This window comes from Crotalus tigris, unplaced genomic scaffold (genome assembly GCF_016545835.1).
Source record: "Crotalus tigris isolate CLP2741 ecotype Arizona unplaced genomic scaffold, ASM1654583v1 scf7180000018362.2422785, whole genome shotgun sequence".
Lineage (NCBI taxonomy): Eukaryota > Metazoa > Chordata > Lepidosauria > Squamata > Viperidae > Crotalus > Crotalus tigris.
The window spans coordinates 1,375,219-1,389,510 of record NW_024096964.1 but is presented as its reverse complement, the minus strand read 5'-3'; the positions used below and the strand labels follow the sequence as shown (position 1 = coordinate 1,389,510).

Genomic DNA, 14,292 nt, shown 5'->3' with positions numbered 1-14,292 from the left:
GCGGGCCCTGGAGGTGTTGAGTGGCCCTGTGGGCAGGCGGGGTGGGGGCGGGGCAGGGGGTGGAGCAGGGGCAGGGCCAGTTTTTGGGCACTCGGTCTCTAAAAGGTTTGCCATCAGTGGCCTATAACTTCTGAAAGCTTGCAATATTCATAATTATCGGGTTCTGTGGAATGGCCCACTGGTCAACATGATCGCTACAAAAGAATAAATCTCTTCCCAGGGAGCAATCCACGACTGCTTTTTTTCCTCTTTCAGTGTCTTTCTAATTTTTAACTTAGAGGGATTTTTTTTTTCCTTCTGATATTTTCTGCGAAATCTGATGCTGCTTTGCTTGCTGACTAGGTAGGTTCATTCAGCGAGAATTCCCACTGTGCTCAGTTATGCTTATCTGCAATAAGTACATACAACTGCAGACGTAAAGTTATTTTCTTAGCCATCAAAATCAAGAGGAGGGAGGGTGTTTGTCCTATTGGGCTGTTGACCACTGTAGCTATTACCCATCAGCACCCTGCTGATGCATCATGAAATGAATTACTTATTATATACCTTGCTGATTCTGACCTTAACACTATTGCAGTCAAAAACTATAACTAAGTTAGGGTTTAGGGTTGATCGTGGGGACACTGCAACAGTCATAAATGCAGAATTGATTGTAAGTCAGTTTTTTCAGCGCCATGGTAATTTTGAATGGTCATTAAATGAATGTAAGTCCAGGATTATCTCTAAGATTGTTTGCCAGGGCAAGATGTATATTTGATTGTTTTTGAGATGAGACAGGGAGTTGGTTCTTTCACACACATGCATACAATCAGAGGCCAACTGTCTCCATGCTAGCATTTTAACTGTCTGATGGCTTTTCATGAATTTTCAAGCACGTTCAAAGTGCTCCCAGATATATATATATATATATATATATATATATATATATATATATATATATATATATATATATATATATATATATTCTTTCTTAAACCCTGGGGCTTCCCCAATGAAAACTTAATCCTACAGTTGTTTTTAATGTAAATTCTAGACCTTTTGTATGATGAGCCCATGTGGTCCTGAAATAAAAACGAGGGATTACATAGGGATTGTGAGTCAGTAGGACAGTTAAATTATTTGCAATCTGAAAAATCCCTTCGCACTGAATTGTAGTTAAGTCTCAAATCATCGTTTTCTATGGGATGGATACATTTTTCCCACTCACAGGTATGGGCATCGGAATTTGAGCTAGGCGTCTCATTAATTCCAAGAAAGCAGCTGTGTTTGCCATGATAGTCATCTGCGTCCATAGTCCAGGATTCTTTTATTTTAATAGAAGTATTCCGGTGCACGTAAAGGTGTGGATAGTGGTCAAGAGTCATTCCAGACAAAATATTGCGTGCTTCATTTTAATGGGTAGTTTGTAGGAATCTTCGAAGATAGTAATTTGCTAGTTCACCACTGGTGAGTCAGAGTTGCCTCCAGGCAAAGTTATTTTTAAAAGTTAAAAAACAGTTGTTACTTCCCCCCATCTTGCTGAAATTGATAATGCCATGCATAATTAATGTAGGGAGAGATGGATATGGATTCTAAGTTATGCTGGTTGGGAATTCCTATAACTTATTATATCTAGAGCAGCAGTTCTCAACCTATGGGTCGCGACCCCATTTGGGGTCGAATGACCATTTCACGGGGGTCGCCAAACAATGCGATCCGCCATTTTTTTCTGGGGTGGCGCATGGGGGCAGCGGCGCACCTGCGCGCCACGCAGGGGGCAGTGCCGCACCTGCGCGCTGCGCAGGGGGCGCCGCCACGCATGCATGCCGCGTAGGGGGCACCGCCGCGCATGCGCGCCGCCTGCTTAATACCAGGATCGCCGTATAAAAAGGTTGAAAACCACTGATCTAGAGGCCAAAAGCTTAGAAAGTTTTGTGATGGTTGCAAGGATAATTCTGGTCTGCTTGCTGTGAAAACGACTATTTGGGGGGTCTCCCAAGTGAATGTTCATTTGTTTTTTAATTCGTTGAGCATAGTAATAATCAGTATTCTAGAAGGAGAAAAGGATGAAGTTTAGTTTCTGATCACACGTACAATCTCCTTGAAGCTACCATTTTTATTTCAGGAAATGGGATTGTATAATGCTATGTTATCTTACCGGAAGGTTTAATTTAGGTTAATCCAATTTAGGTTTAATGCAAGGCAGAGTAGCAGTATAGATAGTCCTCACCTTACAACAGTTCATTTAGTGACCGCTCAAAGCTACAACGGCACTGAAAAAAGTGACCTGTGACTGTTTTTCAGTCTTACAACCGTTGCAGCATCCCCATGGTCACGTGATCAGAACTCAAACTCTTGGCAACTGGCATGTGTTTATGACCATTGCAGTGTCCCGGGGTGATGGAATCCCCTTTTGTGACTTTCTGACAAGCCAAGACAGTGAGGAGACCAGATTCACTTAACAACTGTGTTATTAACTTAACAACTGCAGTGATTCACTTAACCATTGTGGCAAGAAAGGTTGTAAAATGGGGCAAAATTCACTTAACATCTTGGTCACATTCCATACTTCCATATGGAATGTGACCTCTACAGACAACCTGAAGATTTGATCCAGGTTCAAGACACTCAACCAGCATCTTTCTATCTCTCTCTCTCCCTCCCTCTCCCTCTCCCTCTCCCACCCTCCCTCTCCTCCTCCCTCTCCCTCTCTTCCTCCCTCTCTCTCTCCCTCCCTCTCCCTCTCTCTCCCTCCCTCTCCCTCTCTCCCTCTCCCCGTCTCTCTCCCTTCCTCTCCCTATCTCTCCCTCCCTCTCTCTCCCTCCCTCCCTCTCTCTCCTTCTCCCTCCCTCCTTCCCCCCCCTCTCTCTCACCAACCTACAGCATTGTTGTTCTACAAAAAATTATCAGAGACTCCTACTTGCACTCCCCTGAGCGCCTTTCATTAGGTGGGAGATAAATCAAGAAAATTAAATATAATTAATTACAGGGGAGGGGAGCATTCTTTTACCTGCAGATAAGTCCTGTGTATGTTTATTTAAAAGCGAAATCTCAGAAACTTTATTCTAGAATTACTGCCCTGAAGTTACTTCTTTGTACCAAGGAAACCCTTTCAGGCAAATCCAAGCAATTAAAAGTTCAGCTGAATGAGTACAAAGGTGGAATATAAACTATAAAAAAAACTAAATAAAGGAAACAGTCATAACTCTCACTTGAAAGTGATGGGATCTAAGCCCATACTTACGGTGTAGTAAAAGTGGAACATGTTTATGTTTTTCCTTTCCCTACGTTGCCCATAATTGTCTCGCTGAATCCAGCCATTTTAAAGTTCCCCAGATTGTGTAGTGTATCATAAATTTACATTGTATAATCATGTGATATAATATATACTGTGTAGTGTATCATAAATTTACATTGTATAATCATGTGATATAATATGTGCTGTGTATTATGTTATAGTCCTTAATATGGTCACACTGCAGCAAAGTCCATATCAATCAAATATAGTAAGTATTTATTTATTAAAGTTATATGCCATTGATGGCGAACCTTTTAGAGACCAAGTGTCCAAACTGCAACTTAAAACCCACTTACGTATCGTCGGGTGCCGGGTGGGCGTGGCTCATTGGGTGAGCGTGGCTCATTGGGTTAGCGTGGCTGCGGTGGTAACCGCAGACTGGGTGGGATTAAAAAGTTTAATCAATCAATTCAAACTTTGCAAGATCATTTTTTTCCCATGAGAAGTTGTAATTGATCGATTGAACCTTTTTTTTTTTTTTTTTGCAAATGGTGGTGGAGGCCTAAAGCGAAAAGGTTTTTAAAACCCAGCTGAAGGCCTAGGACTGGGGCAACAGCACATGCGCCCACAGAGAGGGCTCTGAGTGCCACCTGTGGCACGAGTGCCATAGGTTCACCACCATGGAGCTAGGGCAGTGGTGGCGAACCTATGGCACGGGTGCCAGAGGCGGCACTCAGAGCCCTCTCTGTGGGCACGCATGCCGTCACCCCTAGCCTCGCCTCCCCCATGGCCCCCTCCTCTCCAGCAGCCCCCCTGAAGAAGAGTCGCCCCTGAGTGTGGCCCACGTAGAGCAGCGTAGCCAAGGACATGGCAGCCAGGCAGTGTAGACAAGACTTTGCCCTCACACCCCATCATGCAGTTGATGCTGCAGGACGCGGGCAGAGGGTGTGACCACCATAGCACTGCTGGGCTGCCTGGGCGATCTGCGGCGGGCCCTGGAGACAGTGAGTGGCCCTGCAGGCAGGCGGGGCTGGAGATGGGGGCAGAGTGGGGGTGGGGTAAGGGGGTGGAGTGGGGGCGGGGCCAGCTTTTGGGCACTCAGTCTCTAAAAGGTTCGCCATCACTGAGCTAGGGTCTTAAAATTGTTCCTGACAAAAAGTCCCTGTGTGGTTGAATGCAATGCCATTGATAGAAAATGCACAGACAAGCCGCTCGGGAAGCTATTTTGCTTCCTTTGGGGAAAGTTGATTAAAAGGTATTTATTATTCTAAAGCTAAGATATCTTTGGATAGAAGCCCATCACTGTATTCTTCAGCTTGTATTTATTCCATTTCCTTGCCTGTGGGTGGCAGATGTCTTGCAAACATACAGTTCACTTACCCTTTCCTTTTTCCCCCATGTGATCCTTTGTCAGTTCAAGTACTAGAGAAATAGAATAGAAGTGACTATAAAAGTTTTTCACCTTTTGGGGAGTGTTTATGCAAGAGATTTAACCAATAAAATGATGGCTTTCCTGTCCCTTAAGATATGACAGCATATTTTTCAAATTGTTACAGGCTGAAAGTATATTTGCTGTAAATCCTATAGCTTGCAGTTATTAGTTTTCTCTACTAGCAACAGGGTCAGAAAAGTCAAAATCATAAATCATAAATTCATTTTTGTGTTATACAAAAAGACTATAAAGGGTTTCTAATCAGCAGTAAAATTAGATATTTTTTTCTCCAATCAAAGAAATCAATTTGGCCATCTCCGCAAGTTCTATTATTTTTACCACCAACCATTTCTCCATTATCAAATCTTTCCACCTTTGTGCATACAATAATCTCACTGCAGTTATCATATAAAAAAAAACAACATTCAATTTCTAACTGTTTGTCCATCAGTCCCAAGAGGAAGATTCTGATCTCAATTGTATATTTTTAAAATCCACCAAATCAGTGTATATATTTGAATCTAAAAATGTCCAGCTTTTTTACACATCTACCAAGTTTGATAAAATATTTCTTCTTGTTCACATTTTTGGCATAAATTTGAAAAGCCTTTTTACATTATAAATAATTTCACTCGTGTCATATAGCAGTAGTACATCATTTTGTAAAAATTCTCTTTAATGTTATAATATAATGTAAATTTCAATCCTCTCAACTACATATTTTCCCATTGTTCAGTCTGTATTCTCTAACCAAGGTTTTAGCATACATTCTTTTACTTGTTTTTCTGTTTCAATTTTAAAAAAAAAATTATACATTTTAGCAATAATATGTTCATCATTTGTGCACAATTCTGTTTTAAAATCAGTCCTACAATGTTCAGTACTATAAATTCCTTTGTCTACTTAAATCTTTTGGATAACAAAAAAAAGCAAACCATTGGCAAACTGAACACAATTGGGACTGGAATTCCTATCATAAGTTGTTGCGGTCGTAAATCAAGTCGGACCCAATTTTATAACAATTTTTATGGCAGTTCTTAAGCAAATCCAGCTGCGCCAATGGATGTTTTTTGTCAGAAATTGGCAAAAAAAGGTTAAAAATCACAGTCATGTGACCAGAGAACACTGCAACTAGTTGTAAATGTAAGCTAGTTGCCAAGCACCCAAATTGTGATCGTATGATAGTAGAGTTGGTGTGATGCTTGTTAAGTGCACAAAAGGTCACAACTCTGGGGCCATTGTAACTTTGAAGCATCATTAAATGAATGGTTGTAAGTTGAGGAGTAAGGTAGCCCTTACCACAATTGAGCCCAAAATTTCTGTCGCTAAGTGAAACATTTGTTAAGTGAGTTTTGCCCCATTTTACGACTTTTCTTGCCACAGTTGTTAAGTGAAGCATTGCGGTTGTTAAGTTAGTAATGCGGTTGTTAAGTGAATCTGGCTTCCCCATTGACTTTTCTTGTCAGAAGGTCGCAAAAGGGGATCACATGATCCCGGGGCACTGCAACCGTCATAAATATGAGTCAGTTGCTAAGCATCTGAATCTTGATCTCGTGACCACGGAGATGCTGCAATGGTTGTAAGTGAAAAATGGTCATAATTCACTTCCTAGGTTGAGGAATCTTGAATCCAGACAATCACCAGTCCGAGATGGTGTAGGTTCTCCTGCTTGAGCAGTGGGCTGGATTAGAAGACCTCCAGGGTATATTCTATTCTATTCTATTCTATTCTATTCTATTCTATTCTATTCTATTCTATTCTTGTTCTTTCCTATTCTATTCTATTCTATTCCATTCCATTCTATTCCATTCTATTCTATTCTAAATTAAACACTATATCACAGTTAGGTATGAATATGATGTTGAGAAGCCAGCACAAACCACTAGGCATAGTTCTTTAATTGCTTTTAATTGGCTTTAATTTGATCTTTAATGGATAAATCAAGCTGATTCTTTAGTTTTTGATTGGATTGTTGTGCCACCCTGAATCAAATGCAAATGAGATGGGTGGTGACATTCCCTGAGATAGTTTTTCATGGCCTTATCATATAATCCAGGGGTCCCCAACCTTGGCAACTGTAAGATTTGTGGACTTCAACTCCCAGAATTCCCCAGCCAGCTATGTTGAACTCCATAGGTCTGAAAGTTGCCATGGTTGGGGACCCCTGATATAATCAGTCCATACCTACAAATGTAAATGCAAATACAGCAGCACAATGGGTGTGTGACAGAACATGATATGTTACACATATTGCCAAAGAACAAGCCTAGGCTATAGAAATATGAGAATGTCCATAGCAAAGCAATGCTTGTTGGCTTGTTTCTTAACAGAGTGTTGAAGTTGCATTTGTTCAAGGTTAGGGTAGTTTTTTGGTTTGTTTATTCTGGCAACTTGACACTAAACAATATTTGTCTCAACATCTTTCCCACCAAAAGTATTGGCTTGAAATTCACCTAGCAGCTGGGAAATTTGATTTCTATTGCAACGTTTATATTAGGTTAATTCTACTGCTGTATATGATTTCAGTCCACTTTGGGGGCAGAATGGTTATTTTTTTAACCTTGAATGCAAGTTTCCTGCGTACTGAAGTTAAAAAGTGTGAAATGACTCTTAGAAAGTATAGAGAGGCAAATTCTCTAAAATGTACAAAAACAGTAATATTGTTCTCCACTGTTTTCATGGGTATAAATTACAGGTAGTTCTCAACTTACGAGCACAATTGAGTCCAAAAGTTTTGTTGCTAAGTGACACAGATGTTTAGTGAGTCTTGCTCCATTTTTCAACCTTTCTTGCCACAGTTGTTAAATGAATCACTGCATTTGTTAAATTGGTAACAAGGTTGTTTAATGAATCTGGCTTGCCCATTGACTTTGCTTGTCAGAAGGTTGCAAAAGGGGATCACATGACCCTGGGACACTGCAACTGTCATAAATACGAGTCACTTGCCAAGCATATGAATGACTGTAGGGAGGCTGCAACGGTTGTAAGTGTGATAAGCAGTCGTAAGTCACTTTTTTCAGTGCCATTGTAACTTTTAGAGAATGGAGGACAGGGAAAAAGCAGAGTGTTCTGACAACCAGAATTAAATTGCGTTGTAAAACTGGGTCAGACAGATAAACTCAATAGAAATGATTTTAAAACAGAAATATATTTATTCAGAGGAAATATTTGCATTTGTGTTGGTTGCTTCTGGACAATACATCTCTGTTCATTCCCATAGGTGAGAAATTAATGCTTCCTCCATACCACTTCTACATCGTGAATTGGGGTCATCGGAGACATGCTGGTGACCGCATGCTTTCTGAGACAAAAGCATTCCAAACTGGCTTGTGTCCAGGAAATCCTGTGATGAGCTCAGTAATTCCTCCCACATACCTGATAACATGAGATAGCTGACTAGCTAAACTACATTTCCCATAAGCCATCTCTTAAAGAGACAGCACTTAACTCAATAAATGTCAACCTTCTAACATACAGAACTACATGGTCCAGAACACAGAGGATGGAGATGAGAGATAGAGAAAAGAAAATATTGAATATATTAAAAGAAAAACAAAGGTGAACATTTCCTTCTTACAGTTTGGACTTAAAACACAGAACCCAGATATTTAATCTGATCTGTCCAGATAGATGATCTTTAAGACACCAGGCACGTTGATTATCTGATCATTCTTGCTAATATCCAGTAATTGGGTAAAGGCAATTCCATTTTTTTAAAACCACTAATTTCCAAACTAAGAAATGATTAAAAAAAATTTCTATAAGGAAGATTTCTCCCACTGTTTTGTTTAAAATAACATCTGGCAATTTTTTTTCTCAATGTTAGCAACTTTAAGATGTGTAGACTTCAACTTCCAGCATTCCCTTGCCCACTGGCTGGGAAATTCCGAGAGTTGAAGTCCACACATCTTAAAAGTTGCAAAAGTTGAGAAATGCTAAGATGTAGAATGCAGAGGATATTGAATTCCATGATTTATAAACTCATTAATAGATTTTCTAAGCTTCTCCATAAACATGCTCTCTAGCCCTAGAACAGTGGTTCTCAACCTTTTTAATGTCGCGACCCCCAACCGGTCGTAAGTCGGGGACTACTCAACTGGTCGTAAGTTGGGGACTACTCAACTGGTGCAGCACCGTTTGCAGACTGGGACTTTTGGTGGGCTCAGCAGGGCAGAGACAGCCTGGACAATTCCTATTGGCTTTTGAAAGCCAATAGAATTAGACTCTATTCAAGAGAGTCTATTCTATTGGCTTTCAAAAACCAATAGAATAAAAGGGAGTAGCACAGCTAAGGAAAAGGGGGGGAAATGGCGGACTGCGTTGTTTGGCGACCCCCATGAAATGATCGTTCGACCCCAATAAGGTCCTGACCCACAGGTTGAGAACCACTGCCCTAGAAACTGAGTCGTTTTAAAAGATAACACTGCAATGCCAGCATCAATCTTCTAACAATTTGGTTTGATAAAATGATTCAGGAAGAATTTGGTCAGTATAATCATGCTTAAAAAAGTAGTTTGCTAGCTTAGGGTAGGAAGAATCTTATTTGCTTTACTGGGTCCTCATGTGGAGAGTTTTTTTCCAAGAGTGTACAAATATGTGCTGTGTGTCTGACATGTGAGAGAGTATTCAGATGTATAGTGTGCAAAGAATGTTAGCAATTTTATGAAAGTCTGCCTATATCCATCCATCATTTGGTCATCATCTTGACACATCTGTGTCTCAAATTGAGGGGGGAAAATCTGTATAAGCAAGAAATGTTTACTATGTGAAAAAAAAATCTCCAAAAGGCAGGGAAAGTGATGGATGTACTAAAGAAGTGATATGCTTGTAGTAAGTTACATAATTTTAATGCTGCTGCATATAAAGAACAAAATCAAAGTGATTTGACTTTGCTAACTGACAAATTTTATTAAAAAGCCTTGCTGCAGCTCACAAAAGCTGATGCCTTCTAATAAAATTTGTTAATCAAAACAGCACTGATTTTGGGCCACCATAGATTAAGTCCTGCAGTATAAATAAAGGGAGAATGTTCTGTATTTACGAGAGCAATTGTCAGAACATCTAATCACCAGGTTGACAGAATTTCCAAAAGATTCCTAGCTGAAAATGCAGGAAAACAGTGACATCTATTGTTAAAGATCAGCAAATTTTAAAATTTTCGGAGCTTTGGAACAGCTGCACCCTTGTATGTCGTAGTCTGTTTTTGTTTGCAATTTGTGGTAAACAGAATTGGAAATGTTAACTATCCATGGGTTTAAATTCAAGATAGTGTTGGGCAGTTTCCAGGAAATCAAGAGGTCAAGACTTTCTGGGTAGAAAAGAGAGTGTTTGACGCCCACTGCACTGAAATATACTGTAATAGGAAGTGTTAGTGCCACTTTATACTGCTTTGGTAAGTGCACCCAGTTTTGGTCACTATGTTACAAAAAAGATGTTGAGACTTTAGAAAGAGTGCAGAGAAGAACAAAGATGATTAAGGGACTGGAGACTAAAACCATATGATGAATGGTTGCAGGAACTCTTCTGTCTAACGAAGAGAAGGACTGGGAGTGACATAACAGCCTTCCAATATTTGAGGGGGTGTCACAGAAAAGGGGGGGGGCAATCTATTTTCCAAAGCACCTGAAGGCAGGACAAAACAGATGGAAGCTTATTAAAGAAAGATCCCGTCTAGAATTAAAGAGAAATGTCTTGTCAGTGAGAACAATTAATCTGTGCAATGATTATCTCCAGACGTTGTGGGTGCTCCATCACTGGAGGTTTTTAAAGAAAAGATTGGACAGCCATTTATCTGGAACGGTGTAGGGCAGGCGTGGGCAACCTTGGCTCTTTTATGACTCGTGGACTTCAACTCCCAGAATTCCTGAGCCAGCATGGCTCAGCTTGGAAACCTCTCCCTTTCCCCTCAGCATGGCTGGCTCAGGAATTCTGGGAGTTGATGTCCACGAGTCATAAAAGAGCCAAGGTTGCCTAACCCTGGTGTAGAGTCTCCTGCTTGAGCAGAGGGTTGGACTAGAAGACCTCCAAGGTCCCTTCCAACTCTGTTAATTCTGTCATATATAAAAATCAATTATGCCTAGTAGGGGGGGGAGCAACCTCTTAAGCAGTAAGAGAATTGATCAGAGTTGTTTCTTACATGGACTCCCCATTTTAATGAGAATAATAATAATAGTAATAATAATAAAAAAAGTTGGAAGGGACCTTGGAGGTCATCTAGTCCAACCCCCTGCTCAGGCAGGAAACTCTATACCATTTCAGACAAATGGCTGTCCAGTCTCTTCTTAAAAACTTCCAGTGTTGGAGCATTCACCGTTTCTGGAGGCAGGGTGTTCCACTGGTTAATTGTTCTAACTGTCAGGAAGTTTCTCTTTAGTTCTAGGTTGCTTCTCTCCTTGATTGATCAGGATATTATAAAATGATCAGGATATTATAAAAAATCGGCTTAGAGTATCATGCTTAGAGACTGCATAGCATTAAGGCTTCGTCAAAATTCATTTTATCTCTGTTCTGTTCTAAATCAGCACTCTAATTTAGTGTTGCAATTGTGACAGATCATAAATGTTCATCATGACTACAGGTATTTCTCGGCTTTCAACCTTTCATTTAGTGACCGTTCAAAGTTACAATAGCACTGAATAAAGTGACTTATAAGCCTTCGCATTTACGGCTGTCATAGCATCCCATGGTCACGTGATCAGAATGTGAGTGCTTAGCAACCAGCATGTATTTACAAGGGTTGTAGTGTCCCGGTCAACTGGACACCATGTGAGACCCTCCCCAATTAGCTTCCAACAAGCAAAGTCAACAAGAGAAGCTGGATTTGTTTAACAGCCATATGTTTCTCTTAACAACTGCAATGATCCACTTAACAATTGTAGCAAAAAGCAAGATAAAATTGGGGATGATTCACTTAACCACCATGTTACTTAGCCTTGGAAATTCTAGTCCTGGTCAAAAATTGAGGAATACCTATATGATCACCCTCACTTGGATAGTTCTCCTTGCCAGTGTGAGTCTAAGAATTATGGGAACTGAAGACCAATCTATCTGGGGACATCTGGTTAGGAAAGGCTGAATAACAGCTGAATTAAAGGACTTAACTTTTTAATATTTTAGCAGCTCTTTTTTAATATATGGGACTGAGGTATGTTTGAGTTCTCACTCCATTCTCTGACTATTGGTGTGATAGCCCTACATTACCTTTACATTTATAGTTTTAAGTTGGCCAGTTTTTATTGTGGTTTTGCTGTTTACTTTGTTAACCTTCTAGTATGTTTTGACAGTTTGATTTACCAAGAACTGTAAAAGTATGATGGAAGTGTGTTATCAAATGTCTTTAACAAATTAATCTCTATGCACAGCAGTGTTTAAGAGGTTTTGTTCCATGATTTTGTACTGTCATTTGACTGTTTAGAACAGGGCTTTTCAACCTTTTCATCCATTGTACCACTTTTAGGATATGGCAACATCCGAGTACCACCAGTCGCCTAGCAAAGTGTCAAAAACATGATGACCCCCCCAAAAAGGAAAAAAGTGAGAAAGTACAGGTAGTCCTTGACTTACAACAGTTCACTTAGTGACTGTTCGAAGTTACAGTGGCACTGAAAAAAGTGCCCCCCAAGCCACAGCCGAGCAAGACACCTGCCTGCCCACCTGGCGGCACTTTTCCTCCTGTCCGAGGTTTTCATTGTTGTGAGCATTTCTGTTGAGGATTGGCAGCGGGGGTGGGGTGGGGGGTGTTTGGTTTTTATTCCCCCCATTTGCTGGGTGGTTGCAGCAGGTTTTGGACACTTCACATGACCCTGGGACACTGTGACCGTCATAAATATGAATCAGTTGCCAAGCATCTGAATGTAAATCACAAGACCCTGGAGATGCTGCAACATTCCAAGTGATTGGTGCTTCTTCTGGGCTCAGCAGAAGCGCCAGGATCAGCGTCGAGCAGCACTGATCCTGGTGCTTCCGCTGAGCCCTGACAGTCCTGCAGCTCCAATCATCTCTCGTTCAGACTTGTGTGGTGCTACCACCGGTTCAGCTCATTCCCCTCCCTCGCTACCACTTTTCTAGGATGGCCGCATACCACCTGCCAGGTGCAATGTACCACAGGTGGTACCCGTACCACTGGTTGAAAAGCCCTGGTTTAGGAGAACAGTGTTTAAGAGAACTTATTGAGTGCTTTTTTTGGTGCAAAGGAAACTGGTGTCCCTGTTTAAGGCCTAGACCTGTCTGTAGCTGCTGACATGCAACTAATGTTGGCTTTAATTAATTTTGGTTTCATTTATGTAACTTTACTGGAGAGCTCTCTAGTCTATTCCTGTACTGATCCATTGTGTGAGGGTTCTGTCCATTTATATGCTTTTTTATATTTGGTGAGAAACATAAGAATACATCCCTTGTGGAAGAGTCTATTGACAATTTTCTATTGATCCTTTTTTAAATTGTCTGATAGCCCCCTTTTTTGAGGATTCCCGCCCCCTTTTTGAATCCCCTTCTCCCGTGCTTCTTGGAAGACTTACCAAAGATCTGAAATGAGTCACTTTCAAAAAAACTCCAGATATTAGTCTAAAGTTTAGTCTTAGGGATCTTACCAGTTTTAAAGAAAAAACAGATCTTCTATATGAAGGCCATGTCTCCATGAATTTGATCAACTGAATGTTGAGGCCTACATTTTCAAGTGCAAAGACCAAATTAATTGTGCTAGTATTTACAGTTCTAAGTAGATATGATAATTTGGGAATCGGGTATTCTGGATGTGCAGGCATACAGACAGGCAGAGCTAGCGCAGAATAAAATGAACTGAGGTGGAGAATTAAAGGTTTGTCTCCATCCTTGTCATTCCATTGTCTGTCTGTAGGTGTCCTCACTTTCCCTATTTCTAAAGCAAGGAACTGCTGCTCCGTTTCAGAAATGTCTTAAAAAGGAGAGGAATAATGTACTTATTTGTAGCATTGGATGTTTTCGTAAATAAAAAGTTTCTCGTTCACATAAATAAAAAAATACAACGATCCCAAATTTCCTTTCCCTTTCTTACATTTGCATTTCCTACCATGTTTAATCCCTACATTTCATTTTTTTTATATTCCAATTATTTCCCAGCACCAACGTTAAAAAAAAACAAACCGTCTTTTAAATTAGGCAGTTGGATGGATACAAAAAAAAGGGGGGGGTGGAAACAGGAGCAGAGTTTTGGGGAAAGAGCTGAAAATCCTCAACTTTCATCAGTGGCCCCAAAGAATAGCTTGATCAATATTTAATGGCATTAAATGATACTGATAATATTGAATGCTGCTGAAAAATGTGAAAGACCAGACGTATATTATTCTTAGCCAGGTCCCTATTCAAGTTCTAAATAAGAACAGCCAACGAGATTTTCATTACATGCCAAAGACTGAAGCTGAACTAAAAGGGATCTAGATAATCCATCCCGGACTTAACAATTGTAGCAACATTTCTTAAAAAGAGAAGATTTGGGATTTGTAAGATGGCTATAGGACAGCGAGGGCGAACCTTTTAGAGACCAAGTGCCCCAAAACTGGCCCTGCCCCTGCTCCACCCCCTGCCACACCCCCACTCTGTCCCCACCCTGCCTTTCCACAGGGCCACTCACCGCCTCCAGGGCCCGCTGCAGATCGCCCAGGCAGCC

The 14,292-nt window shown here is 40.7% G+C and overlaps 1 protein-coding gene across 1 annotated transcript in view; it reads left to right on the top strand.

Moving 5' to 3' along the window:
* Positions 1-14,292, top strand: part of BMP3 (bone morphogenetic protein 3) — a 35,123-nt gene that overhangs the window by 6,650 nt on the left and 14,181 nt on the right. The gene's annotated exons all lie outside the window — the stretch shown is intronic.